Genomic DNA, 27,229 nt, shown 5'->3' with positions numbered 1-27,229 from the left:
TGAATTGTGTGTTTCATAGTCCTTGATTCAAACTGAGGCAATTTTTTGGCTAACGCAAACTGAAAGGGTATAAATGTTCACATAAAAACGATTCACTGCAGGTGTTTAACCGCGAAAACTAGTATAATGTATTTAAGGCTTATTTTGACGTCTCCGTATAATAGGAAAATAAAGTTCGTGAAAGTGGTATGCTCATTTTAAAAGAAGTTTTAGCAGCAAGTCACGTCATATAGCCCATTCAGGCGTATGCAGAATAATTTAAAACCCATCGGTACCATGGGAAAACTGATTCCTTTTTTCCATAGTACTGACCGGTTTTGAGTCTAAGAGTTTTTTTAGTTTCCCTATGGTACCGATCGGTTTTTTTGTGTCGTCGAGGAAATATGATTAAGTGTTTTGAAACTGTTGAGAATGTATAAGTTCAAGGTTTGGTGGTTCTCATCCGGAACCATCAGTTTTTGTCCGACACAAGTAATGCTTTGTAAAAAAGCTAACACGAAAGAGGAAGATACTTGGCAAGAAATAAACCTGGCTTAGAGGCTCAGTTGTGAATAGCAAGTGAAAAAGCACCCTTATATTGTTATAAATATTTTGTTAATAACTAGTTACAGTCACTAGCTTACAAGTTTTCAAAAAAGCCTGTTTATTTCTTGGAATAACTGATAACAACACCAAAACAAAAGTCAAAATTGCAAGTTTTGTTAAAGTTCTGAGTGTAACAGCCGAATTTAGCACCAAAAAGCACTGACAAGAGATATTTTCTGCTAGCGGACTGTGTTCGCTTTCCAATTCTAGTCAATTCGTGTCTTTTAGCAAAAAGCGGCATGACAGGTTGCTGCTAGTCAGAGGCGAAGGACATAAACTGTGGAAACCTAAGCTGTCTCCACTTTCCAGCTCTGGAAAAGAAGGTTTTTAAACAGTGCTGTACCTAGAAAGAAAATTTCCAGTCAAAAGCTGAATAGCTTCGTTATTTTTGAATTACAAAAACATTCAAAGATACATAGGACAATGTGGCATCAAAAAGTGTGTCTTCAATGAACCTTTATTACTGAGGTATACACGGTAAATTAATCTAAAACATTTCTTAGTCAAACTTTTATGCTGAACTCGTTAGTGAGTTTTATTTGCCCTTGAACATTAAATTAACGAATTCCAAAACAGAGCTAAGTGCTTGTTAAATTTCCCTATTTCTGTAAAACCGCACTATCTTGCATGTATTTTAGCATTACTTTTTTTTAACTTCATCGCTATGTTATTGAGAAGAAAGATACCTGAACTTTCCTTTCCTCACTATGAGGTTTTTTATTGTCTTAAAAACAGAACACCAAACGAATTATTTTTTTAGCTTTACTGTAAAATTTTAATGTTTATATTTGTCCTCTCTTCGCAAGGACAGCGGAAGATATTTTAAGGTAGAAAAGTTGATTCTATGCCAAATTAAATAAATAAGTGATTCAGACTTATAAAAATGGTATTTGCCAAAAATATAAACTGAATAAAACTATATTTTACTGCCCAGCAGCTAATATTGTATTTCGTTAATCCAGCAATAAAAATGGGGTAGCAGACGAAACAACAATGCACGCATATGTATTAATGTGTTGTAATAATATACGTTACTTGTGTAAATCAAAGTCGTGCTCTGCAAGTTCTCAGAATTTTCACTTATTTCTCATCTTCATTATCATTACAATCAACCCATTAATTTATTGAATCAGTTGATTCATAACAAAACACACTTCCCTGTAAGGCTTTGTGGCCAAGGAAAAAACACAGGAGAAACAAAAATGAAACAAATACGTAGAACATTGCAAGGATTACCAATTAAGAGACTCAACACAAGAAAAAAAACAAACAACAAACTATACATCCATCCATTTCGAAAAACCTCAAAATCCCAAACTAGGCAGAGGACTACCTCATGAATTAAAGTAATTTCAAATTGAAGATTTGAAACCAGGCCATAGTAACTTCCGCTCAAGCTATGATATAAGTCATACAGTGTGTATACAAGAGGTAAAACCTGGATCAATTTTTGCTAACGAGAATCCCTGTCATTAACCGGTTATTCCCTTAAGCCCACGTAAGAATAATTGCAGAGTAATGTTGAGTAGATGGTTGTTGCTTTCAATTGGCTCGTTACGATGCTGTCTAGCTCCTCCCCTTACAAATATGCCAGTAAATGCTTAGAGAGTTACGAATACACTAGTTTTGTTTGATGCTTGGTGCCCGACTGCTATTTATTTGGAAAAAAAAAGTATTACAAAACCTTCTTCTTTTGTATATTGCTACTCTGTTATATAAACTATAAACATATTGTCCACATCTATGATCCATAATGAGAAGACGATAAAGATGACTATTCCAGCATCATTTTAAATTATTGTGGGGAATGAGAATTCTCCGATGCCCAGCTGAGTTTTCTGTCTCTTCTTTACTAAAGCCTACAAAAAAAATTCGAAAATTTAATTATATTCAAAGTGCAAATACATCACTTTACTCAGGAAAATTGCATTGACAGCTGGCTCAGAAGGATTTCATAAGGCCAGCTAGATTTTTCATTAGAGGTAGGCCTATATTACAATACTTGTTGCAGCTAAGATGAAAATTATCACTTATTGACTTAAAGCACAAAGTTTCCAGGAAACAATAGAACATATCGCAGTTCCGTACTGCCACATGAATTCCTTTGAACTAGTTTCCCGTGACTGAAGTCCTCCGAACAAACGCCATGACATATAAGTTTGTATTCATCAAAAATTTAAATGATTGATGATTGTGAAGAAGTAGAATGACTCATCTAAATCACTACCAAGTTTCTCTGAGCTCTTTTAGTGTCAAAATAAAGCTCCTTGTACAAGCAGGTCAAATTATTCAAGAGGACCTTCTCTCAGAATGTCTATAAATTTTCTACTGTCTTGCCTGAATAAAGAAATAATGACTTGGCTTCACGGTTCCACTTTATCCTTGTCTTAAAATGGACTATACGGACAAAGCTGTATTCATAGGGTCCTACAGGGTTTGACCTCCTCCCCCCGAATTTTTGTATGACGCGTAAAGTCGCAATAAAAAAATGCATCGAAACAAATTTTGATAGTTTTTTTAAAGTCTATTTTTGTAAACCCTCCTCCCAGAACAAAAATCCTGGGCACACCTTTGCTTAGAGGCTTTTTCTACTATTACTTACTTTTGTTTGCATCACAAGTGAGCTTAATACAGGTTAGTTTCTTTCTTGAGCAAAGTGAAGAGCTTTATAAGAATCTGAAGACAAAACTTTGCTGTTCTTTTCTACCTATTCTAGTTTTTTTTTTACCTACCTTATGTAATTTATTCTACGTAATCAACTTTTCTGGTAGAAACACATTAAACTTATATTATTCGAGCTCTTGGGTAAGAGTTCCTTTACAGGATAAAAAAAGGCTTCTTGCTCTCATACAAAAAGAAACGTATTTGAATTTAGGGTAACCGAAAGATTGAAAAGAGAACAAAAAGGTGAGCGGTGAACTTTGAGTGGATAGGAAACAGAGCAACCTACTAAATTTTCTTTTTAAGAAATTGGAATTAGAGATGGCGCTTGTGTACTAAGAACATATCTAGACAAAAAATAATTATTTCTTATTTCGGCTGCAATACTTTGAAGGCGTTATATATAATACATAAATTTTACAATGGAAGGGGAAAATTAAACAGTATTATTATTTTACAAATATTACTATTTGTTTTATTTTGTATTATTGGACTTGAAATCCTGTGAACAAGAGTTGGGTTCCTGGTGTCGCTGGTTAGTTGTTTTGGAATGGGGGGGGAGGCGATGGTTCAACTTTGTAAGCTCAGCCAAAGCCCACCTAGATTTCAGTGGGTAACTCATCAAATCTTGGGTACTTTAGAAGCGTGTGATGATTTGCCCTCAACCAAATATCAAACAGTTTTACATTGTAGTAAGGAGAGACCCGGCTCAATAGTAACCAAAACTCTAAAAAATTGAATTTTGATATCAATAGCTACATCGAAAGAATCGAATTTTAATGCTGATTTTAAATATATAAGTTTCATCAAGTTTAGTCTTACCCATCAAAAGTTACGAGCCTGAGAAAATTTGCCTTATTCAAGAAAATAGGGGGAAACACCCCCTAAAAGTCGTAGAATCTTAACAAAAATGACACCATCAGATTCAGCGTATCAGAGAACCCTACTGTAGAAGTTTCAAGCTCCTATCTACAAAAATGTTGAATTTTGTATTTTTTGCCAGAAGACAAATCACGGGTGCGTGTTTATTTGTTTGTTTTTTTTTGTTTTTTTTTCTTTTTCCCAGGGGTCATCGTATCGACCAAGTGGCCCTAGAATGTCACAAGAGGGCTCATTCTAATGGAAATGAAAAGTTCTAGTGCCCTTTTTAAGTGACTAAAAAAATTGGAGGGCATCTAGGCCCCCTCCCACGCTCATTTTTTCCCCAAAGTCAACGGATCAAAATTTTGAGATAGCCATTTTGTTCAGCATAGTCGAAAACCATAATAACTATGTCTCTGGGGATGACTTAATCCCCCACAATCCCTGGGGGAGGGGCTGCAAGTTACAAACTTTGACCAGTGTTTACATATAGTAATGGTTATTGGGAAGTGTACAGACGTTTTCAGGGGGTTTTTATTTTGTTTGGGGGTGGGGCTGAGGGGAGGGGGCTATGTTGGAGGATCTTTCCTTGGACGAATCTGTCATGGGGGAAGAAAAATTCAATGAAAAGGGCGCAGGATTTTCTAGCATTACTATAAGAAAACAATGAAAAATAAACATGAAAACATTTTTTCAAATGAAAGGAAGGAGTAGAATTGAAACTTAAAACGAACAGAGATTATTACGCATATAAGGGATTCTAAAAATACTTTAGCATAAAGAGCGAGAAAGTATTTTTAGTAGTTTCAATTATTTATTCTACTGCCTTTCTGATTCAGGGGTCATTCTTAAAGAATTGGGACAAAACTTACGATTTAGTGTAAAGAGCGAGGTATTAACGAGGGTACAAACCCCCTCGTATACATAATAAAAATATAAGATTATGAAAGTTTGTTACGTAAGTTAATTCTTAAGTTACGTATATTTTTTACTAATAAAAACGTTCGTTAAAAATTAAAAGTTCTAGTTGCCTTTTTAAGTAACCGAAAAATTGGAGGGCAACTAGGCCTCCTTCTCCAGCCCTTTTTCTCAAAATCGTCTGATCAAAACTAAGAGAAAGCCATTTAGCCAAAAAAAGAATTAATATACACATTTCATTTTAATAATTTATGTGCGGAGAGCCAAAACCAAACATGCATTAATTCAAAAACGTTCAGAAATTAAATTAAAAAAAAACTAATTTTTTTAGCTGAAAGTAAGGAGCAACATTAAAACTTAAAACGAACAGAAATTACTCCGTATATGAAATGGGTTGTCCCCTCCACAATCCCTCGCTCTTTACGCTAAAGTTTGAATCTTTGTCACAATTCTACTTTTTAAAACAATTAAAAGCTTTAGCGTAAAGAGCGAGGGGTTGCGGAGGGGACAACCCATTTCATATACGGAGTAATTTCTGTTCGTTTTAAGTTTTAATGTTGCTCCTTACTTTCAGCTAAAAAAATTAGTTTTATTTATTTAATTGTACTCAGGGTTGAAGGCGTCTAATCAGGAGACATGTACTTGTGCAGCGCAGACCATTGGTCAGCATGCGAAAAAGTTTTTTTTAAGTATATTATTGTTACTTGTAGGATACATATTACTTTTGCTATATATTGATTAAAAAAATTCTTAAAATAAGTTTTTCAAAGAAAAGCAAAGGCGATACTAAACCTAAGATCAGCAGAAATGAATTCCTATAATAATTCAAACTAAAAACCACCAGACATTACTATTAAAGAGTAAGTGAAACCCAAAATGAACAGAAATTAAAAAAGCAAACAGAGCAAAAAAAACTTTTAAAACAATTAGAGCTTAAGCTGAATATGCAAATCAAGCTTAAAACGGACAAAAATATTATGCTATTGAGGCATCAATGCAGCCCAAAACAAACAGAAATTAAATTAAAAATCAGGGATCTCCATAATGTTTGACTAGTAAAAGAAACTAGAACTATAAAGTTTCCAATGAAATGAGCCTTCTCTAAAGTTCATATGACCACTCCTTCCATAAAAACCTTATAAGCCCCTAGACACTTACAACCCTTACCCCCAGAATGGCTATCTAAATGGCTATCTAACAATTTTCAATGCTATCTTTACAAATGGCTATCTAACAATGGCACACTGCATATACTAATATAAATGAATAAAAAAAATTTTAAATGAGTAAAGCTTCAGCTGAATATGCAAATCAAGCTTAAAACGAACAAAAGTATTATACCATTGAAGCATAAATTAAACCCAAAACGAACAGAAATTAAATAAGAAATCATAGCAGACAAACACGCTATATATACTAATATAAATGAATAAATAAATCTTAAAATGAATAGAGCCTAAGCTGAATATGCATATGAAGCTTAAAACGAACAAAAATATTATGCTGTTAAAGCATAAATGAAACCCAAAAACGAACAGAAATTACATAAAAAAAATCATAGCAGACGAACAGACTATGTATATTAATATAAATGAATAAATGAATCTTAAAATAAGTAAAGCTTCAGCTGAATATGCAAATCAAGCTTAAAACGAACAAAAATTATGCTATTGAAGCATAAAGGAAACCGAAAACGAACAGAAATTAAATAAGAAATCAAAGCAGACAAACACACTACATATACTAATCTAAATGAATAAAAAAATCTTAAAACGAGTAAAAAATGAATTTAATATGCAAACAAAGCGTAACATAAGACAAATATGACTGCATAAAAGAGTTTGGCTCCTGCCTTCTTCCCTAACGTTTTAAACAGTTCGTGGTAACGAACTGTAGTAAGGACCAACCCGGCTCAATAGTAACCGAAACTCTAAAAATTGGAATTTTGATACCAATAGTTACATCAGAAGTATTGAATTTTATACTAATTTCATCAAGTTTAGTCTTACCCATCAGAAGTTATGAGTCTGAGAAAATTTGCCTTATTTTAGAAAACAGGGGGAAAACCTCCCGAAAAGTCATAGAAGTCATAGAGTCATAGAAAGTTTGTCTTATTTTAGAAAACAAGGGGAAAACCCCCCTAAAACTCACACCATCAGATTCAGTATATCAGAGAACCCTACTGTAGAAGTTTCAAGCTCCTATCTACAAAAATGTGGAATTTGTATTTTTTGCCAGAAGACAGATCACGGATGCGTGTTTATTTGTTGTTGTTTTTTCCCAGGGTTGATCGTATTGATCCAGAGTTCCTAGAATTTCACGAGAGGGCTCATTATAACGAAAATTAAAAGTTCTAGTGCCCTTTTTAATTGACCAAAAAATAGGCGGGCACCTAGGTCCCCTGTCACGCTCATTTTTCTCAAAGTCACCAGATCAAAATTTTGGGATAGCCATTTTGTTTAATGTAGTCGAAAAACATAATAATTATGTCTTCGTGACGACCTAATCCCCCAAAGTCCCAGGAGGAGGGGCTGCAAGTTGCAAACTTTGACCATTGTTTACATATAGTAATGATTATTTGGAAGTATACAGAGGTTTTCAGGGGGACTTTTTCACGTTGTAATAAAAATGTTTGTAAAAAATGAAAAAGTTCTAGTTGCCTTTTTAAGTAACCAACCACAAATTATCCCGTATATGAAAGGGGTAGTCCCCTCCTCAACGCCTCGCTCTTTACGCTAAAGTTTTTTATTGTTTTAAAAAGTAGAGTTGTGAGAAAGACTCAAACTGTAGCGTAAAGAGCGGGACGTTGAGGAAGGGACAGCCCCTTTCATAAACGGAATAATTTCTTTCCGTTTTAAGTTTTTATGTCGGTCCTTACTTTCAGTTAAAACAACTTGTTTTTTAAACTTAATAAAAGTCAAAGGCCTGCTGTGACACTGGCGCTTTACTAAAAATAAATTATATTACAGATATTTTGTTCTGTATTTATTAAAAATAACAATATTGAAAATAAAATGAAAATTTCAGTGGAATAAGATCTTCAACTGATGAGCTTTCAGGAATTAATATCTTCACATATCAAATATTCAATTTAATTCTATCATTTGTTGCCAAGATTACTCAAGACACATATAGTTTTCACAGCAAACAAGAGTTTGCCTACTGTCCCCTTCCCTAACTAAAAAAAACCTAAGGCCTACTGGGTTATTTGCGCTTTACTCATAACGAATTATATTACAATGTTTTCTTTTGTGCTTGCTACAACACTGAAAATATAAATAAAAACTTTAAGCAATTAATATCATTACACATAAAATATTCAGATTAATTTAGTAGCTCTTTCCAAGACTGTCAAGACACCCATAATTTTCAGTAAAACACCAATGACAAGGTAGGCTTTAGACTTTCAAACAGTTCGTGGTAACAAACTGTAGTAAGGAGCGACCCGGCTCAACAGTAACCAAAACTCTAAAAAATTGGGATTTTGATACTAATAGCTACATCAATAGAATCACATTTTAATGCTGATTTTAAATATATAAGTTTCATCAAGTTGAGGTCTTACCCAAAAAAAGTTACGAGCCTGAGAAAATTGGTCTTATTTTAGAAAATAGGGGGAAACAACCCCTAAAAGTCACAGAATCTTAACGAAAATCACACTATCGGATTCAGTGTGTCAGAGAACCCTATTGTAGAACTGTGTACTGTAGAACTAGTTTACTGTTTTAAAAAGTAGAGTTAGGAGAAAGAGTCAAACTTTAACGTAAAGAGCGGGGCGTTGATGAGGAAGCAACCCCTTTCACATACAAAGTAATTTCTGTTCGTTTTAAGTTTTAATGTCACTCCTTACTTTCCATTAAAAAACCTGTTTTTAATTTATTTAACACAGTTAGGAAAGGCGGCAGAAGCCAAACTCTTTTATGCAGTGATGTTTGTTCGGTTTAAGCTTGGTTTGCATATTCACTTTAAGTTTTATTCAATTTAAGATTTATTTATCCATTAATATTACTATATGTATTTATCAGTATTAGCTTTTATTATATCATTAGTAATTAGGAGGATTAGTATTTATTAGTATTAGCATTAGTATATAATTAGGCTTCTGACTGATCCGTTGGGGTATCTGAGCAAGTTTTGGTAGCGAAAATTGAAGTTTGGCTGAAGAGATGCTATGAGACAAAGACCTAGAACCCTTCATTTATATAGGTAGATGACCAAAAGTAGACTCCAAAAGCATCCTTTGAGGGCTGGCATTAAATTCCAAAACAGACATTTTCTGGGGCATTGGGGATGGGATTGGGGAGATGGGGGATTATCCAACCCGTAACCATGGTTGTTTCACATTTCTACTATTTTGAACAAAATACAAATCTCCAAACTTTGATCGGGAGTATTTAGGGAACATTGGTGTAAGGGGGGGGCTGGTTGCCTTCCAATCACTCTCGAATCTTAAAAAGGGAACTAGAAATTTTGATTTAAAATGTAACAAGACCTCTCCAAGGTCTGTAAGACTCAGGCTCATAAGGACCTCTTATGTTAACAATGGAAAGCATGCATAATTTACAGTTCTTGCTCTGGGGGCTATGGGAAGTTTTGCCAACCCTGGAGGCATAATTATTTGACCTTTGGACTACTTTGAGCAAAAAAGCTATCTCAAAATTTTGATAGGGTCCTTCTAGGGAAAAGAGGGTGTGGGGGAGGGGATAGTTGCTTTCCAATCACTTTTTACTCTTAAAAGGGAACTAGAACTTCCAATTTCAAATCGAATTTGCCCCCTTTTAAGTTCATACAACCACCCTTTCTATATGAAGTACCTGCGGAAAAATTGAAAAAAAAAAAATAGAAAAATACATGTCCTTTTCGCACACAATCACAATAAAAAATTCCCCCTTTTTCTTACGAAAATTCCTGCAATTCAAAAATGTAAACTGTATATATTACAATTATTGCGCTTATAGCCCTCCAACTACTTTTTAACATCCCCAATAACATACCCTTAGTTTCAACTTAAACTTCATAGCTGTTCTTGAGATTGTAAATACGCTATTTTTGAAAAACTGGACACATACAGTATCTTTTAATTTGAACTAATATAGGAATTTATTTCTGCTTGTCTTGAGTTTGATTTACTTTTCTTTGGAACAAAATTTTTGGTGGAAAGTTATATAAAATTTAATTTTTTCGTTTTAATTGCCAGAGTTTTTTTTGGTTTATAAAATCGTTATTTCTACAGTTTTCACGTCTTAGGCTTAATTATTAAAATAGTTGATTCTGTTTATTAGTTCTTAATAATAATAATAATAATAATATATTCGTAATTTGATGGCAGGCCGTTAAGCCTCTACAAAACAAAAATCTTAATTTGCATTTCCTATAAATTTGCACAAGGAGAAAATGTCACTTGAATAATATTCATCAACTTTTCTTGAATGTCAGTAGGTTTGTGGAGCATATTACTCTTTCTGGTAAGTTGTTCCAATGCTGAACCACTCGGTTGCCGAAAGTACATCGGCCCATGTCCTTGTAAAAGCGTTCCGAACTCACTTTGTACTGTGAGATGATTTTTAGTTCATGCAGTTCATGTGATGATTTTTATTGAACTGCACGATTCTCTCGGCTGGTACGTTATCATAGGCTCCATTGCAGAGCTTGTAAATTTCAATAAGATCACCACGATGGAATCTATAGGCAAGGGTTGGGATTCCAAGCTTTCTAAGCCGCTCTTCGTAGGGAAGGAAACGTAGCCAGGGAGAGAATTTAGTTATCCTCCTCTGAACATTTTCGAGAGCATCTATGTCCTTGTTGTAGTATGGTCTTGTAGAACAATGTCCACACTCAAGAATCGGGCAGACAAAGGACTTATAGAGCGTAGCAAGCATTTTGTCGTCCTCGCACGAGAAGTTTCTTCTGATCATACCAGCAACTTTGGAAGCCTTCTTGACGACAGCTTGATAGTGGCTACTGAATTTCAGTTCAGAATCCACTAAGATGCCTAGGTCTCTTTCTTCACATGACGAGATGACACGATAGAGCTTTGTGTCGTCCGCGTAGAGAAGGATGTCAGACTCGATGCCCTCAACTAGGTCGTTGATGTAGAGATTAAACAGAAGAGGGCCGAGGATTGACCCCTGGGGTACTCCGCTAAGAACTTCCTCTTCGGTATTGCTGAGACAACCTTCTACGCACACAACTTGCTTTCTGCCAGTTAAGAAGTCCGTAATCCATTGAAGAAGACTGGATGAGGACCCGGATGAGGAGAGACCGTATTTCCTGAGCTTCTGAACGAGACGCTTTTGGGGAACTTTGTCAAAGGCTTTCTTGAGATCCAATTATATGAGATCAATCTGGAACCCCTTGTCGATGTTTTTCTTCCAATCATCTGTGGCACAAAGCAGTTGGATTTCTGCAGATCGTTCCTTAATAAAACCAAACTGCTTTTCGGTAAGTATTTTTTCTCGTTTTAAGTGTTCTAGGGTGTGGTCTGCAATAAGAGACTCAAGTACTTTACACGTGATACAAGTGACGCTTATTGGTCTGTAGTTTGATGGGTCTTCTCGTTTCCCACCTTTGGATATTGGGATGACAATAGCTGTTTTCCAAATAGCGGGAAGCTCACCGAGTTCAAGAGACTTTCTGTAAATGTAGACTAGTGGCTCTGTTATTACCGTTGCAAGTTCTTTGAGCAGTTTTGGATATAGAGTGTCTGGGCCTGTGGACTTGCTTGGGTTAATTTCTCTGAGTTGCTTTAGAACATCGCTATGGTTGATCTCTATCGGTCTTATCGAATCGCTTAGACCCTGAATTGGTTCCTCGCGGCTAAAGTGGTCTTCGTTCTCAGGTTCCTGAGTAAAAACAGAAGAGAACTGGCTTAACCCAGACGGATGACATAAACCGACGTTGGATGGAACATTTCACCGAGGTATTAAATCAGGTGCCTCCCACGACTTTTTTAAATATCCCTGAAGAAACACTGTTTGATCTTGGAATATATTCTGGACCTCTCTTGCTGAGTGAAGTAAAAGATGCTCTAATGACTTTGAAAAACGGAAAGGCAGCCGGTAACGATGGCATACCCCCAGAACTGTTGAAATGTTGTAAAAACGCCCTAGCGGTGCCCATGTTTGAACTATTGTCACGTATTTGGGAAGATGAAAAAGTCCCGAGTGAATGGTCAAAGGCAGTAATTATAAAACTCTTCAAAAAAGGACAAAAGACTAAATGTGACAATTGGAGAGGCATCGCTTTACAATCAGTAGGCAGCAAGGTTTTGTGCCAAATTATTCTCAATAGAATTCAAAGTAAAGTGGAGAAAGTTCTGAGAGATGAACAACATGGATTCCGCCAAAACAGATAGTGTTGTGACCTAATATTTAGCCTGAGAATCCTGCTTGAAGAATCTAACGAATGGCAGGTTCAATTACTTGTAGTATTTATTGACTTTCTCAAGGCCTTCGACTCGATACACCGCGAGACCATGTGAAAAATCTTAATACGTTACGGGATCCCGATTAAAATTGTAAATATAATTAAAGCGCTGAACCTCGATATTAAGTGTGAAGTACAAACCGAGGGTGGCCTAACGGACTGGTTTACCGTTCAGTCGGGTGTAAGGCAGGGCTGCATTCTATCACCACTGTTATTTGCCATAGTCATAGATTTTGTGCTTCGTGGATGTAGCTTCAGGGAGGGTCTACAATTAAACCCACTAAGAATCCTCCATGATGGTGTTTTTGCGGACGATATTGCACTCTTCGCTCACGAATCAGAAGATATACAACGCAATATAAATGAACTTGAGCGTGTGGCAAATGCTGTTGGACTCTCCATAAACGCTAACAAGACTAAATCAATGTCTAATGCAGTCATTCCTGACTTAGCTGAGGGACTTTTGGTCAACAATGAGGAAATTGAAGTAGTGAGAGAGTTCAAATATCTAGGCAGCATTCTTACGCAAGATGCCAATCCTGAAAGAGAAATTTTGTGCCGAATAGCATTGGCTGGCTCTGCCTTCAATTGTCTCAGAAATGTTTGGAGAAATAGTAAATATTCCCAGAAGCTAAAACTCAGAATTTATAATAGCAATGTCCTCTCCGTCCTTACATATGGTTGTGAAACTTGGAGTATCACTGCCAACTAGGAAAACGACTATGGGCATTCGATAATAACTGCCTAAGATATATTTTGAATTTACATTGGACTGAGAGAATAAGAAATGATGAGATTTATACCATAACAAATCATACCCCCATCCTTGATACCATTAGAAAGCGACGATGGATGTATTGGGGGCACATGGTGCGAATGGGTGATGGAAGGCTACCTCATGACATATGGTGTTGGATACCCCCCGGCCTCCGCAAGTCAGGGAGACCCAAAATGACAGTTAGCAGGATGTTGGAGAAGGAGGCGAAGCTGGCTAGGTCTTCGATGGAGGAGCTTTGGTCGAAGGCTCAGGACAGGCCGTCGTGGCGAACCACTGTTGCTGCCTTATGCGCCCTCAGGCGTGGGAGGACCTAAGTCTAAGTCTAAGTAAGTAGAACTGGCTGTTGAGAGCATTTTCCTTGTCTGTGGGGTCGTGTACGAGCTTTTGTTTCACGGGATCGAAAAGAGATGAGACTCCACTTTTGTTTTTCCTTTTGCTGTTCACGTGTTTCCAGAAACTTTTTGGGTTTTCTTTCAAGGAGAGAGCTAATTTACTTTATCTAAGCTTTCCTTCTCTTCTTGTTGCTTTCCGAAACCTGTTGTGGAGCCTCTTGGATTTTTTCTCTCGGTCGTTACTTTGTCGATTGCTTTTGTAGTCTCTCCATGCTTTTTGTTTTGCTTTAATCAGTTCAATATTAGCTTTAGGTAATGCAACATGGGTGTATTTCTTGTGCATAGAAATAAATTGTTCTTCCATTGAGGCTACAATCGTAGTGAACCTTGTGTAAATGGTGTCTAACGACTCCAAATCACTGAATTCTTCAATCCAGTTGACATCCGAAAGCTCTCTTCTCATAGAAACGTAATCTCCCTTGTAGTAGTTACGTTTCGGTGCCACACGTGTCCTCAAAAACCTCCGTTTCCAAGCTAAACACAATTACTGAGTGATCCGATTTACCGATTGGTGACAACTGTTTAATATCTGATACCAGGTCTCCATCGCTTACTAGTAGCAAATCGAGGATACTTGGTGTATCAGATCCCCGCATCCTTGTTGGCTCAGATATTAGCTGCTCTAGAAAATGTTCGTTAATAACGTCCAGGAATTTACTCGTCAAGCTTGCGGTAGATTCCGTGGTGTATCGCCTATTCCAGTCTATCTTAGGGAGATTGAAATCTCCTATAATAGCAAGCTTTTGATTGGTATTCTTAGTGAATGCTGCTATTTGCGAGAACAGAGCTTCGTCGGATGTGTTAGTGTCGTTGGGGCTACGATAACAGATCCCAAGAACAGTATCGCTGGTCGTTTTAGACTTAATGCAGATCCACAGACTTTCTTTGGGTTCAATTGTGTTGGTTGACATCGATATTGGATGCACGTTGATGCCTTTTCGACAATAGCAGACTATCCCTCTACCTGTATTCTCTTTCAGATTTTGTTCATACAGATAATAATCTTCGATACTGAGCTCTGCGACGGTAGGTAAGTATCTGTAGTTTTTTGGCTTAACTTCTACTATTGCCACAATAATCGGATTTTCCAGTTTGATAACCTGCTTTGCTTCCTCCATTTTGTTTAAGAGAGAGTCAGTGTTGAAATAGAGGCATTTTATTTTTTTTCGGATTTTCCTCGTTAATTTTGGGGCTGTCGTTGGATGGAACCATTTGATGGTCTCGCTTGTTGTCTAATTCTCTGGTTCCCGTTGGACCTGGGATTGGTGCTTCCAGTAATGTTAGTGTTGCTGTGCTTGCTGACCTTGGCTCGACTTTTCTCGGCGCTGTTGTGCCAATTGTGCCCTTTGCATTGGTGTTCGATCAGGGTTTATGTAGACCTGGTTTTTTACAAGTTCGTTGGTCGATTTTCTTAGATTTGGGGCTTCGCTGAGAATCTTCTGTCGCTTCTTGATTGTGTCGATTGAGTCCTTCAGTTTGACTACTAAGACGCGTGGCTTACTGCCATTTATTTGACTTCCCACGCGTACGACCTCACGAATGTCATCGTGCTGCAGGTGAGCTCCCAAATCATTCTCTGTAGTTAGGTTGATCACCAAGTCTGTGTCAGAGGTGTCTTCTGACTCCGGGAGACCAAAGATCGCAACAATTGTCCGTTTTCCTTCTCTAAGTTGTTTTTCCTTATCTGCCTTCAGTATCACATCAACAGTAGTATCATAGTTTTGGATGGTGCTTTTCGTTGGAACACTCAGTTCTTGTTAGTGTATTTTGATGTATTTCAACATCTCCTCAAAAACCCTTGAAACTTTCTTCCCACCAAAAAATTTATCTTTCGAAGTCTTATTTTGCATGGGGGGGGGTCCATAGGTTGGTGAATTCTTCAAAAATTATTCTTAAAATTAAAGTTGTTACGTATTTAAAAGTTTAAAAATGTTTGCATCCAAGTACAAGTTATAATTTACAAAGTATAAGGAATCTAGGCTATGGAAATAATCATGCTGTAAAAGTATAAATACTTGCGAGTGTGAGCTAGAGTGTTTGAGTAAGTGGGTATTAATATGAGCCCCCTGTGAATGCAAAAATTTATACGACCAACCCTTTCATAAAAATCTTATATGTCCTTGGGGACAAAACAACACTTGCCCTCAGGATTTGGGGGGTTGTATTAACCATGGAGGCATTGTTATATGATCTTCAGACTATTTGACACCAAAAGGCTATCTCGAAATTTCGATCTGATAAATTTCAGAGAACATGGTTGTAGGTGAGGCTACTTGCCCTCCAATCACTTTAATGCTTAAAAAGGGAAAAAAAACTTTCAATTTCCATTCAAATGAGCCTCAGTTTACATAACCACCACTTTCATAAACTCTTTATATGTCCTGGTGCACAATTTACACCACTTGCCCCCCCCCCCTGCGGGCTCTGTTGACCCCGTAGTATTTGTTTTCTGGTCTTGGGAGTATTTTGAACAATATAGCTATCTCAGAATTATGATCGGATTAATTTAGGGAAAAGATGGCATTGAACAAAAGGGGGGCTAGTTCTTTTGCCATTCCTTTTGACTCAGAAGTTCTGGTGACAGAGGCACCAGAACTTCTGATTCCCAATTGAATAAATCCCCTCCAAAATTTATATGGGCACTCCTTCGATAGAAACTTTAATGCCCCGGGGGTAAAACTTACAACACCAATCCTAAGGCTCTGGGGTGGGGGGGTTTCTTGACCCCGAGGTACTTTTATTTGATCTCTGGACAATTTTGTACAAAATAGCTATATCAAAACTTTGATCGGATGTATTCGGGAAAAGAGGGTATGGGGAAATACCCTCTGATCACTTTTCACTATCAACAAAGGCAAAAGAACTTCTGATTTCCAATAAAATGAACCCCGTCTGAAGGTAATAAGACAAATTTTTCCTTATGAAGAGCCTCTGGGAAAAAATGATAACAAAACGTTGAAGTTTTATGGCCATTACTATAGGCAATGCTATACTGTTGCCTCTGATTAAGATTAATATTAGTACATAAATTAACGGCGTTATTTTATTCTGAGCTAAGGAGGAAGGGGCTAAGCAACCTCTGTGGGCCCCCTAAAGTGGCCTTCTCACAGTTGTTGAAGAGCAATATTTCTTCACATTGGCTAGCAGAGCCTCTTCCAAAATTGACTAATAATACTAATGATTGACTAATAAAATTGATTAACGCAGAGAGTGACTCCAACACTAGAAGAGCATTCATGAAGCGACTTTCAAACATGGAGCACAATCTGCCTGTCTCAAGAAAATTAATCTGAAATCATTTTTAGCTATTCGTCGACATGATTCGCCGACAAGTCGACTTGGTTACAAAATCCTATAAGCAGGAATCAGGTTGTGCACGCTTTGGTCTTGTACATGAAGAATCGGAATTATGAAAATTTTGCAAAAGGTCTTGAGTGAGACCGCATTCATGATAAAATTCTTTTGCATTATGTAATATTTCATCAAAACCATCATCAGCTCGCATGTCTCACTCGCATCATCGGCTTGCATAATTTTGTCTCGCGTATCTGCAATAAAACCAGTAGCTTTAGGGAAAACTAGGTCTACCACACGCAGCTGCTGAGATAAAGTTCGTGGCACAAAATTTTTTTCCACTAGGTGGAGTGTAAATATAAATTCAAATGTCTGAAGTCTGGCTCCGAGTCCGTGGTCCTAAACTGCCGATTCCCCATCACTAGATGTTCCAGTAATTGATAAAACGGCCAAAAATATAGTTGTATATCATCAGTATTTTGCTGACCAATCTATTTCAGTATTAAATTAAATAAACAAGTTTTTTTTTAACTGCAAGTAGGGAGTGAAATTAAACCTTAAAATGAACAGATATTGTTCCGTATATGAAAGGAGTTGTCCCCTCCTATACGCCCCGCTCTTTACGCTAAAGTTTGACTGTTTCTTACTGCTCTACTTTTTAAAACAATAAAAACTTTAGCGTAAAGAGCGAGGCGTTGAGGAGGGGATAACTTAATAATTTCTATTCGTTTTAAGTTTTAATGTCGCTCTTTACTTGCAGTTAGAATTTTTTTAAAATTTTATTTCTGAAATTTTTTGAACTAACACATGTTTTGATTTTGGCTCACCGCACATGCATAATTAAAACAAAATTTTCAGATTAATTGCTCTCCAATTTTTGGTTACTTAAAAAGGCAACCAGAACTTTTCTTATTTTACGAACGTTTTTATTAGTAATAAATATACGCAAATTACGAATTAACCTACGTAACGAACTTCTATATTTGTATGTTTTTATTACGTATATGAGGGGGTTCGCCCCCTCGTCAATACTCGTTCTTTAAAATAAAGCTTGTCCTTGTTCTTTACTAATTCTTTAAGAATGACCCTTGAATCGTAAAGGCCGTAGAATAAATAGTTGTAATTACGAAAAATACTTTAGCCTAAAGATTGAAGTATTGTGAAGGAGACGGACCCCTTACATACGTAATAATTTCTGTTCATTTTATGTTTTAATGCTGCTCCTTACTTCTAGCTGAAAAAACTTTTTTATTTTATTTATTTTCTCATTTTTTTTTTAAATAATGCTAGAAAATCTTCCCCTCCATCATGGAAATTCTCTTCCCTCATGATAAATTCCTCCACGGAAAGATATTTCCACATAACCACCTCCCTCCGACCCCCCACCCCCCTCAATGCGAAAAAGTCCCCATGAAAACGTCTGTACACTTCCAAATAATCATTAATATACGTAAACAATGGTCAAAGTTTGTAGCTTGCAGCCCCTGCCACGGATACTGTGGGGAATTAAGTCATCCCAAAAGACATAATTATTAGGTTTTTCGACTATGCTGAACCAAATAGCTATCCAAAAATTTTGATCTGGTTATTTTGGGAAACGAATGAGTGTTGCAGGGGGCCTAGGTGCCCTCCAATTTTTTGGTCACTTAAACATGGCACTAGAACTTTTAATTACCGTTAGAATGAGCCCTCTAGTGGCATTCTAGGACCACTGGGTCGATATGATCACCCCTGGAAAAAAATAACAAAAAAACAAATGAACACATATCTGTAATCTGTCTTCTGGTAAAAAAAAATTCCACATTTTTGTAGATATAAGCTTGAAACTTCTACAGTAGGGTTCTCTGGTATCCTGAACCTGGTGGTAGGATTTCTGTTAAAATTCTATGACTTTTAGGGGTGTTTTCCCCCTGTTTTCCAAAAGAGGGCAAATTTTCTCAGGCTCGTAACTTCTGATGGGTAACTCGATGAAACTTATATATTTTTAAAATCAGCATAAAAATGTGATTCTTTTAATGTAACTATTGGTATCAAAATTCCATTTTTTAGAGTTTCGGTTGCTATTGGGCCGGGTCGCTCCTTTCTACAGTTCATTACCACGAACTGTTCGATTCCCATCTTGCAGTAGATGATTTTCCAGGTGATGATCATTTAGGCCAATGGCTTTTGGAGCATTAATAAACAGTTTGAGGCGTATATTGCTATTTGCTAACACAGTGCAGCTCTTGAAGAACAGAGAAGAAAGATGGCATCATCTCAAGTTCTGAATGAAATCACCCAGCACAAAGTTGAGTCTATGAGCATGTCACTTAAGGTAAATTGCATGCAGTGTAATTGCTCTAATACGGGCTTGCCCACCTGAAAAGTGGCCGCTCATGACACTGGCTTAGTATCCCCCTCTGGATGTTGAACAGCCATTTTACTCCCTCCCCCAAGATTGTAAACTTTCTTGAATTGACTCCAATTAAGAGGCGTGCGTTTTGATTTCAATGATCAGGTTGTTCTTCTAAAGATTTTATTTTTTATGTTTTCTCATGTTTTTTTTTCCTTTTTTCTTACAAGTTAGTTCGAGCTAAGTCTCCCCTCCTCCGTTTATAAATCCTTATATTTGTGAATTCAAAATATTTGGTCTGTGACTGTTGGTACAATTTCTTTTTAACTCTCTTATGAACCAATCTTGTCCTTTTTAATTTCTAATCGTGTTATAATTTTTGATGTGTGAGATTTTTAAAGATTTTTATCGATTCTTTTAATTTTCCTTGTCTTAATATATTTTTCTTATCTTTCCTGAAACGTAAAAATATAATTGGTCTGAATTTCACACCTTAATTTTCAAAATCCAAGAAGCTAAGTTTCAAGACAGTTCAAAAAACGAAATTTAAGAAATACTCATTTTGGATAAAATCAAACTAGTTGTTAAGGCATTTTGGATACAAGTGGGGCCCTATCCCTTAAATTCCCGCTACAAGCGCTTTTTTAAGCTACTGGATGTTGGGTCTGCTATTGTTTATTTGGTCTATTGTGCAAACGTGGTTGTTACATCATAGGACACGATCTGTTATTGTCTGCATATGTCAATTTAAATGTTTAAAACCCACGGGCCAGGTCAAAAAAATCCTCAAGGGTATTCTTCAAGCTGCTAGTCCACTTGGGAATCCCTTCAAGACGTTAGTCTAATGTTTACTTGCGTAAATTCAAACGACATTGTCAATGACGTCTAATGTTTACTTAAGTAGATGACATTTTTTTAAGGGTCAAAGACACCTGTTTTGATTCCAAATATGTAACCCGAGCACTCAGTTTTTCCCAACGCCAATGAAAACTTGAACGCTTACACTAGTGTGTTTACTTTTTACGGTTCACGCAAAGGTGGCTGTTGCGTCATGGTTTAGCAAGTACACATACACATACACATACACAAACACACACACACACACACACACAGTGTTGTGACCCAGTGGGTGCAGACATCATAAATGATTATTTTGCTTCAATTTGTAAAACTCACCCGCCGCTCCATGATATGCCGGCCAACAGTGCAGTGAGTGACATTCCTGTGATTGAAATACATCAGACCCAGCTTAAACTCAAAAATCTTAATACAAATAAGTCAGTATACGTCTGTATTAGTGTATTGTGTCTGTATTATTTGTGTATAATCAGTATTTCTCGTTTTTTTTACGTTTTGCATTTTTTGTGGGTAAGAAATAAATTATTATTATTGTATTATTATGGGTCAAAGTTGCTACAGCACTTCAAAGACTCTGGTTACGGAAGTCAAGGTTTTACTGTGCCAGTTTAACAAGGTTGAAGCCAGGTCTTGATTGTCAAAACCTGTTTATGGTTTTTGATAAATAATTCCGACAATGTAATTTCGTTTTCTCAGCATCAAAAAGTGTTCATTATAGAAGTGATTTTTAAATTGCGTCCATTTCGAGTCAAAGTGTGCTTTGTAATTGTTTTCGAAAACCTGTATCCCAATAATGAAAAAATATCTACTCCATTTAAGGTAATTAAAATATATGTGACAAGGAGTGGTTTTGTTAATTAAAACAGCACACAAAGAAAGTTTTTTTGCTGTCTCCTTTGGTCTATTGTTTCCAATATCTGTTATGTCACATGCTCATAAGGGTCGAAACTTTCTCCAGTTTGTAGCAAAGTTTCTCTGTAGATAGTACTGGAGAAGTATTGAACTATGGAGATTTATGTGTTGGACTTGGATTGAATATAAATACCATCTTGTCATAGTTTTAGGAGATATTCTTAAGCGATTCTTTTTTATTTCATGAGAGGTAAGTCTTACATACATAAAATAAACTTTTCTACATATTCTAATTAGTCAATGAAATCCATGATGGTCTTCTGGGGTATCAGTTCATGAAAATGTAGGGTGGAAAATAAATGTGTCAAAACACCCCAATTTTTTTTTCCAAACCTAGGGGGAAAGACCTAGGGGGATAATGATCCAGACCCCATCCAATGGATGTGCGGTCTTCAAAGTGCAGCTAGCAGTAATTATATACCGTTTTGGATTGCTCAGTTTTAGCTCCCTTCTTCATCTTTGTAAAAAAAATTAATTTAAAGGTTTTTACCGAAACGGAAGTTTTTCAAAGAAAAATAGTACTACATTAAATCAAAGGCGAACAGAGATAAATTTAAATATTAACTCAAAATTAAAACCAACAGAAATCAGTTTCAATTAATAAATGAGACCCAAAAAACATGAATTACAATGAATAATAAATTTCAACTGAATAGAAACTGCTGAAATTAAGAGTAGGGCTAATGCTCCCAAGCCCTCTATATTGTCGCATTTCACTGCAAACAACTTTTTAGATTGGGCAGTGTGTCTGTTTTGTCATAATCACAATGACAAAGGCCACTAAAAAGAACAGACAAAAATTGACTAACTTATTACAATATAATGTAACCATTCGTTGAAGACCGAGAAACTTTGGATTTGTTAACGTAAAAAAACCTGGTTTTTAAATGAAAGTAAGGAGTGACATTAAAACTTAAAACGAACAGAAATTACTCCTTATATGAAAAGGAGCTTTTCCTCCTCAACGCCCCGCTCTTTACGCTAAAGGTTGACTCTTTCTCTTAACTCTACATTTTAAAACAGTAAAAAACTTTAGCGTAAAGAGCGGGGCGTTGAGGAGGAAAAGCCCCTTTCATATACGGAGTAATTTCAGTTCGTTTTAAGCTTTAATGTCGCTCCTTACTTTCATTTAAAAAAACTTGTTTTTTTTATTTAATTTCTGGACGTTTTTGAATTAATTCATGTTTTGATCTTGGCTCTCCGCACATAAATAATTAAAACGACATTTGCAAATTCATTTTTTGGGGCTAAATGGCTTTTTCATAGTTTTAATCGGAAGATTTTGAGAAAAAAGGAGCAAGGGAGGAGGCCTAGTTGCCCTCCAATTTTTTGATTGCTTAAAAAGGCAACTATAACTTATAATTTTTTATGAACGTTTTTATAATTAAAAAATATACGTAACTTACGAATTAAATTACGTAGTGAACTTCTATTTTCTTTTTTTTATTGCGCATATGAGGGGGCTCACCCCTCGTCGATACCTCGCTCTTTACACTAAAGCTTAAATTTTGTCCTAATTCCTTAAGAATGACCCCTGAATCACAAAGGCCGTAGAATAAATAGTTGAAATTACTAAAAATACTTTAGCGTAAAGAGTGAGGTATTACGAAGAGGTAAACCCCTCATATGCGTAATAATTTCTGTTAGTTTTAAGTTTTAATGCTGCTTCTCACTTTCAGTAGAAAAAAACCTTTCGTATTTATTTTTTCATTGTTTTTATAGATAATGCTAGAAAATCCTGCGCCCCCTCCATGAAAGTCTCTACCCCCATGAGAAGTTCCTCCATGGAAAGTTCCTTCCCGGTAACCTTCCCCCCTCAACTCTTCCCCCCAAACCAAAAAATCCCCCTGAAAACGTCTGTACACTTCCCAGTAACCATAACTATATGTAAACACAGGTCAAAGTTTGTAACTTGCAGCCCCTCCCACGGGGACTGCGGGGGAGTAAGTCGTCCCCAAAGACATAGTTATTAGGTTTTTCAACTATGGTGAATAAAATGGCTATCTCAGAATTTTGATCCTGTGATTTTGGGGGAAAATGAGCGTGGGAGGGGGCCTAGGTGCCCTCCAAGTTTTTGGTCACTTAAAAAGGGCACTAGAACTTTTAATTTCCGTTAGAATGAGCCCTTTCGCGACATTCTAGGATCACTGAGTCGATGCGACTCAGTCATCCGTGATTTGTCTTCTGGCAAAAAATACGAAATTCCACATTTTTGTAGATAGGGACTTGAAACTTCTACAATAAGGTTCTCTGATACGCTGAATCTGATGGTGTGATTTTTGTCAAGATCGTACGACTTTTAGGGGGTGTTTCCCCCTATTTTCTAAAATGAGGCAAATTTTCTCAGGCTCGTAAGTTTTGATGGGTAAGACTAATCTTGGTGAAACTTATATATTTAAAATCACCATTGAAATATCATTCTTTTGATGTAGCTATTGGTATCAAAATCCTATTTTTTAGAGTTTCGGTTACTATTGACCCGGGTCGCTCCTAACTACAGTTCGTTACAACGAACTGTCTTGATTAAAGAGAAAACAAGAGCTAAGAGTTCATATCGTACTTGTGACGAGGTCGGAAGAGCCAAGAGCTCATATGGCATGAGCTCTAGCGAAATTCTAAGAATCAACAGATTGGTTTAAAAGGAAAATCAGAGGCTTAATGCCGGTCGGGATTTAAAATAAGAGCTTTGAGACACAGGGTCCTTCAAAGATCAAAATTCATTAAGATTCGATCACCCAATCGTAAGTTTAAAATACCTCACTTTTCCTAATTTTTCCTCTCCTTTCAACCCTCCCCCCCCCCCCAGATGGTGGAATAGCGGAAAACAACTTTATCAAGTCAATTTGTACAGGTCCCTGACACGCCTACCAAGTTTCATCGTCCTAGCACATCCAGAAGCACCAAACTCGCCAAAGCATCGGACCCCCCTAACTCCCCCAAAGAGAGCGGATCCAGTCCGGTTACGTCAATCACGTATCTACGACATTTGCTTATTCTACCCTCCAAGTTTCATCCAAATCACTCCTCTCTAAGCGTTTTCCAAGATTTCTGGTTTCCCCTCCAACTCCCCCCAATGTCACCAGATCTGATCGGGAGTTAAAATAAGAGCTCTGAGACATAAGTTCCTTCTAAATATCAAATCTCATTAAGATCTGGTCAACCGTTCTTAAGTTAAAATTAAAATAATTATGTTAATCGCGTATCTAGAGCTTGTGCTTGTTCTTCCCATCAAGTTTCATCTCGATCTCTCCACTATATGTGATTTCCAAGAATTCCGGTTTCCAAGGCTTCTGTTCCCCCCTCCAACCCCCTATGTCCCCGGATTTGATTCGAAAAGAAAATGGAGCATCTGAGAAATAAGACCTTTCTATATATCTAGTTCCATTAAGATCCGATCACCCATTCGTAAGATAAAGAAACCTAAATTTTCACGTTTTCCAAGAATTTCAGTTTCCCCCTCCAACTCCCCCCAATGTCACTGGATCTGGTCGTGATTTCTAAATAAGATCTCTGAAGAACAAGATCCTTCTAAATATCAAATTTCATTAAGATCTGATCACCCGTTCGTAAGTTACAAATGCCTCATATTTACTAATTTTTCTCAATTACCCCCTCCCCCACCTCCCCCAAAGAGAGCGGATCCGGTCCGGTTGTGTCAGTCCCCTATCTTGGACTTGTTCTAATTCTTCCCACCAAGTTGCATCCTGATCTCTCTACTCTAAGCGTTTTCCCCCCAATGACACTGGATCTGGTTGAGAATTGAAAAAGAGATCTGAGTTACAAGGTTCTTCTAAACATGAAATTTCATTAAGATCCGATCAGTGCTTCGTTAGTTCAAAATACCTCATTTTTCTAATTTTTCAGAATTAACCCTCCCCCCAACTCCCCAAATGAGAGCGGATCCGTTCTGGTTATGTCAATCACATATTTAGGATTTGTACTTATTTTTCTCACCAAGTGTCATCCCAATTCTTCCACTCTAAGCCTTTTCCAAGATTTCCGGCCCCCTCCAACTCCCCCAATGACACTAGATCCGGTCAGAATTTAAAATAAGAGATCTGAGTTACGAGGTCCTTCTAAAGATCCGATCACTGCTTCGTAAGTTAAAAATACCTCATTTTTCCTAATTTTTCAGAATTAACCCTCCCCTCAACTCCCCGAGTGAGAGCGGATCCGGTCCGGTCTCCTAAGCGTTTTCCAAGATTTTAGGTTTCCCCCTCCAACTCCCCCCAATGTCACCGGGTCCAGTTGGGATTTAAAATAAGAGCTATGAGACCCCATATCCTTCTAAATATCAAATTTCATTATGATCCGTTCACCCGTTCGTTAGTAAAAATACCTCATTTTTTCTAATTTTTCCAAATTAACCACCCCCCCCAGATGGTCGAATCGGGGAAATGATTTATCTATTTATCTTATCTATTTATAATTTAATCTGGTCTGGTCCCAGATACGCCTGCCAAATATCGTCGTCCTAGCTTATCTGGAAGTACCTAAACTAGCAAAACCGGGACAAACAGACCGACCGACAGAATTTGCGATCCCTTTATGTCACTTGGTTAATACCAAGTACCACAAAAAACATAAAATGTTTTCAGCAAAGGGCAAATGACGCTCTGGGCCTTAGAAGGCTCAGGAGCGTAAGCCGTATTCCTGTTTGTGATAATTTCCCTTTGTTTTAGGTTTGGCTTTATTATTCAATGTATTTTTGTTTGCTTTGAGTCTTATTTGTTTATTAAATTAAAAAAAAAGTTCTTTTTAACTGAAATTAAGGAGTGACATTAAAACTTAAAACAAACAGAAATTACTCCGTTTACGAAAAGGGGCTGTTCCCTCCTCAACGCCCCGCTCTTTACGCTAAAGTTTGACTCTTTCTCTCAACTCTACTTTTTAAAACAGTAAAATACTTTAGCGTAAAGAGCGGAGTGTTGATGAGGGAACAGCCCTTTTCATATACGGAGTAATTTCTGTTCATTTTAAGTTTTAATGCCGCTCCTTATTTTCAGTTAAAAAAACTTGTTTAATCAGTTAAAAAAAACTTGAATTAATACATGTTTTGATTTTGGCTCTTCTCAGATGGATAATTAAGGCGAAATTTGTGTTTTTTTTTTGGCTAAATGGCTTTCTCGTAGTTTTTATCGAATGCTTTTGAGAAAAAAAGGAGCTGGGGAGGAGTTGCCCTCCAATTTTTTGGTTACTTAAAAAGGCAACTGGAACTTTTGATTTTTACGAGTGTTTTTATTAGTAAAAGATATGTGTAAATTACGAATTAGCTTACGTAACGAACTTCTATATTCGCATGATTTTATATGAGGGGGTTCGCCCCCTCGTCAATACCTCACTCTTTACACTAAAGCTTAAACATTGTCCCAATTCCTAAAGAAGGACCCCTGAATCACGAAGGCCGTAGAATAAATAGCTGAAATTACTAAAAATACTTAAGCGTAAAGAGCAATAATTTCTGCATTAATCGTAATAGTTTCTGTTCATTTTAAGTTTTAATGCTGCTCCTTACTTTCAGATGAAAAAACTTTTCCACATTTATGTTTTTTTTAATAATGCTAGGAAATTCTGCGTCCCCTTCATGGAGATTTTCTTCCCTCTTGACAATTTCCTCCATGGAAAGTTCCCCCACATAACCCCCTCCCCTCACCCCCACCCAACCAATCAAAAATCCCCCTATAAAAGTCTGTACACTTCCAAATAACCACTACTATATGTAAGCACTGGTCAAAGTTTGTAACTTGCAGCCCCTTCCACGGGGACTCTGGGGGATTAAGTCGTCCCCAAAATACATAGTTATAAGGTTTTTCGACTATGCTGAATAAATTGGCCATCTCAGAATTTTAATCCGGTGATTTGGGGAAAAAATTAGCGTGGGAGGGTGCCTAGGTGCCCTCCAACTTTTTTGGTCACTTAAAAAGGGCACTAGAACTTTTTGTTTCCGTTAGAATGAGCCCTCTTGCAACATTCTAGGAACACTACGTCGATGCGATCACCCCTGAAAAAAACAAAACAAAAAAACAAACAAACAAATAAACACGCATCCGTGTTCTCTCTTTTGGCAAAAAATACAAAATTCCACATTTTTGTAGATAGGAGCTTGAAACTTGTACAGCAAGGTTCTCTGATACACTGAATCTGTTGGTGTGATTTTTGTTAAGATTCTATAACTTTTAGGGGTTCCCCCCTATTTTCTAAAATAAGGCAAAG

General features: G+C 36.8%; 1 protein-coding gene and 1 long non-coding RNA gene across 2 annotated transcripts in view; one reads left to right on the top strand and one right to left on the bottom strand.

The window, feature by feature from the left end:
- Nucleotides 1-617: 617 nt before the first annotated feature.
- LOC136028283 (uncharacterized) overlaps nucleotides 618-27,229 on the bottom strand; it is a 35,305-nt gene continuing 8,693 nt past the window's right edge. Inside the window, exon 3 of the long non-coding RNA XR_010617800.1 lies at nucleotides 618-928. This is a non-coding gene — a long non-coding RNA (uncharacterized LOC136028283). The remainder of the gene's footprint in view (nucleotides 929-27,229) is intronic.
- LOC136028282 (uncharacterized) overlaps nucleotides 21,018-27,229 on the top strand; it is a 77,326-nt gene continuing 71,114 nt past the window's right edge. The window contains exon 1 of the mRNA XM_065706028.1: nucleotides 21,018-21,206. The gene's annotated coding sequence lies outside the window, so the exon portion shown is untranslated. The remainder of the gene's footprint in view (nucleotides 21,207-27,229) is intronic.

This window comes from Artemia franciscana, chromosome 6, assembly GCF_032884065.1.
Source record: "Artemia franciscana chromosome 6, ASM3288406v1, whole genome shotgun sequence".
NCBI classification, from domain to species: Eukaryota; Metazoa; Arthropoda; class Branchiopoda; order Anostraca; family Artemiidae; genus Artemia; species Artemia franciscana.
The sequence above is the reverse complement of the archived record's forward strand: the minus strand, read 5'-3'. Positions and strand labels throughout refer to the sequence as shown.